Source organism: Mustela nivalis (genome assembly GCF_964662115.1).
Source record: "Mustela nivalis genome assembly, chromosome: X".
NCBI classification, from domain to species: domain Eukaryota; kingdom Metazoa; phylum Chordata; class Mammalia; order Carnivora; family Mustelidae; genus Mustela; species Mustela nivalis.
The window spans coordinates 113,189,346-113,192,056 of NC_139040.1; positions in this window are offsets into that span (position 1 = coordinate 113,189,346).

Genomic DNA, 2,711 nt, shown 5'->3' on the forward strand with positions numbered 1-2,711 from the left:
ACTCCTAATTTGTACTAGAAAATTTTCGGCTCTTCTTGTGGCTCCATTCAGAAAATATTGGTTAGGCAGCTGCCCTCCGCTAGGGATTGGAAATACAGAGCGAGACAAACTTCTCCCTCTCCCTCATCTATCACACGCCCTTCGCCACCACGTTTGATCAGTTCTGCCTCCTCGCCTCCTCGCCTCCTCGCCTCCTCGCACTCCCTCAGCTCCTCCTCCCCCTCCAGGGTGCTCCCGCCTTCCTTCAAGAGCTTATCCCGTGCTCACATCTGGGCCAAACAACATATATACACAAAGAATAGTCACTATAGCATTGTGTACAGCAGCCAAAGGCTGAAAAGACCCTCTCTAAACATCCGTTACAGGGAACTAGTTAAATAAATCATGATCCAGTAATCACATTCTATGAAGCTGTTAAAAAGAACAAGGCAACATTGTATGCACTGATGTGAAATGATCTCTAAGATATAGTAAATGAAGAAAGTGAGATGCAAAACGTGTTTCCGGTATGTTACAATTTGATTTTAAGGTGAGAGCATTAAAATAATATGGAGAACAGGCTTGAAAGCAGCCCCCCCCCCCCGCCGACCCTGAGCAGACACAGCCATATAGGCCACGTCAGGGAAACGAAATCGAGCTGATTTCATGAACACGACCAAAACTTAACTTAGGTTATTTCTTATAAGTGTTTCTGATAATCATAAAGGAAACTGAAGTCATCTTCCTAACATGATATGAGATAATAATTTTTAGCTAATGCCCTGCTGTCTGGAAACCCCCACTGTAATAACCAATCCTGGCAAAGGTTAATAATTTCCTCATTTTTACTTTATAACCCAACTTGTAGTGACAAGCTTCTGAGCTTGAACTCGTGAACTGTTCTTCTGTAGACAATCAGCTCTTACTGAATATGGTTTTACTGATCTCGTTTTAATTTTTACTCTTTCTGGATTTCTGACAATACATGTATGTTAGAACACACACATATATGTAGACACACTATTATACATACATATGCACACCATTTTACACACATACGCACACAAACACGCACACTTATGCACATGGTCAAAATATGTCTGAATCTGGTAGCAACGCCTTCCTCATAGGGAAAGGAAGTGGGTAACTGGCAGATGGGGAAGGAAGTAAACTTAGATTTTCTTGAGACTCTCTGTCCTTTTTTGAGACTTGCACCAAGCACATGACTATTCACAGACTACATAAAGACAATGCTTTTAGAATGAAGAAAATACTTTTAAAATATAGCTCACATCAGAGCTATTGCCAGACAAGTCTCCTAACTGCTCTCTCCCGCTCTATTTTTTATATTGAGGTGGGATTTATGTGACATAAAGTCAACCACTTTAAAGTGCACAATTCAAGCATCTGAGTACTCTCACAGTGTTCTGCAGCCATCACAAATATCTACTTCTGGGACATTTTCCTCACTCCAAAATGAAGCCTCATAACCCCATTAATGGGTCACTCTCCCTGGTGACCACCAACCTGCTCTGGGTCTCTACGGATTTGCCCATTCTGGACATTTCATATACACAGAATCATGTAAAATAGGTGATGTCTGATGTTTGTTCCTACAACCCACACTTCAGTCCAGAGTTAAGTGCCTCTCTCACGCTGCCATAGGACCCCATATTGCTTGCAAGCTGTAGTCTACTTGCTTGCTTGTCTGTATTTTGGTAGAGAAGATATAAGAAGGCAAGACCCATGCCTGTCCTGTCCCTACTGCAGAACAGATGCCCATAAATGTATGATGTCAACTGAAGGCTTTTTTTTTTAGAGATATTATTTATTTGACAGAGATCACAAGCAGGCAGAAAGGCAGGCAGAGAGAGAGGAGGAAGCAGGCTCCCCGCTGAGCAAAGAGCCCGATGTGGGTCTTGATCCCAGGACCCCGGGATCATGACCTGAGCCGAAGGCAAAGGCTTTAACCCACTGAGCCACCCAGGCGCCCCTCAAATGAATGCTTTTAAAACACAATCCAAATATAAGTCCCCTCACTTACATAACTAGTCTATTGGATGAAAGGAAGAAGTGACTTTCCCTCCCACCATTATTTTCAGACCTCCTTTGTTGGGTCAATCTCCAATTTCCACCCCTAGATGATCTCTCAGCTTTTTCGAGGAGCATTAAAGGTCCAGAAAAGTTCTGGTCTAAACCAGGAAAGAGGCATGCATGAGGGATCTTAACACAGGACAGGGGCAAAAGAATTCCCAGAGTGACTCTAAGGGGCTGCTCGGAGATACGGCTTGTGCAAGGGACCTGCACAACAACCCAGCTGGAGTAGGAAGACGGGATTTCAAAAACAATAGTGCGGAACAACAACAACAAAAATGGAACTGATAGATTTCCTTATTGACTACTTCAGTGAGCATATGCAAAAGTTTGGGGCAGAATTAGTGAAAGTACAGAGGAAACTAAGCAATTATTAACCCCAACAAGAGTAAGAATAAATACAGGGAAATAACTTGCCCAGCTGTAAACTCGTTTACACAGACATAATAATGTAAACATGGAATACTGACTTACTAAAATAAGCCACAATACAATTGTATTCGGAAGAGGGAGGGGAGGCGAATACCTGCGTGGGAGGTAAGGGTAATGACATCACCTCTCTCACGAGCTGAAGCTCTCTCTACAGGAAAGCCAACTGTCCTCAAAAGCTTGCTTAGTGGGGCGCCTGGGTGGCTCAG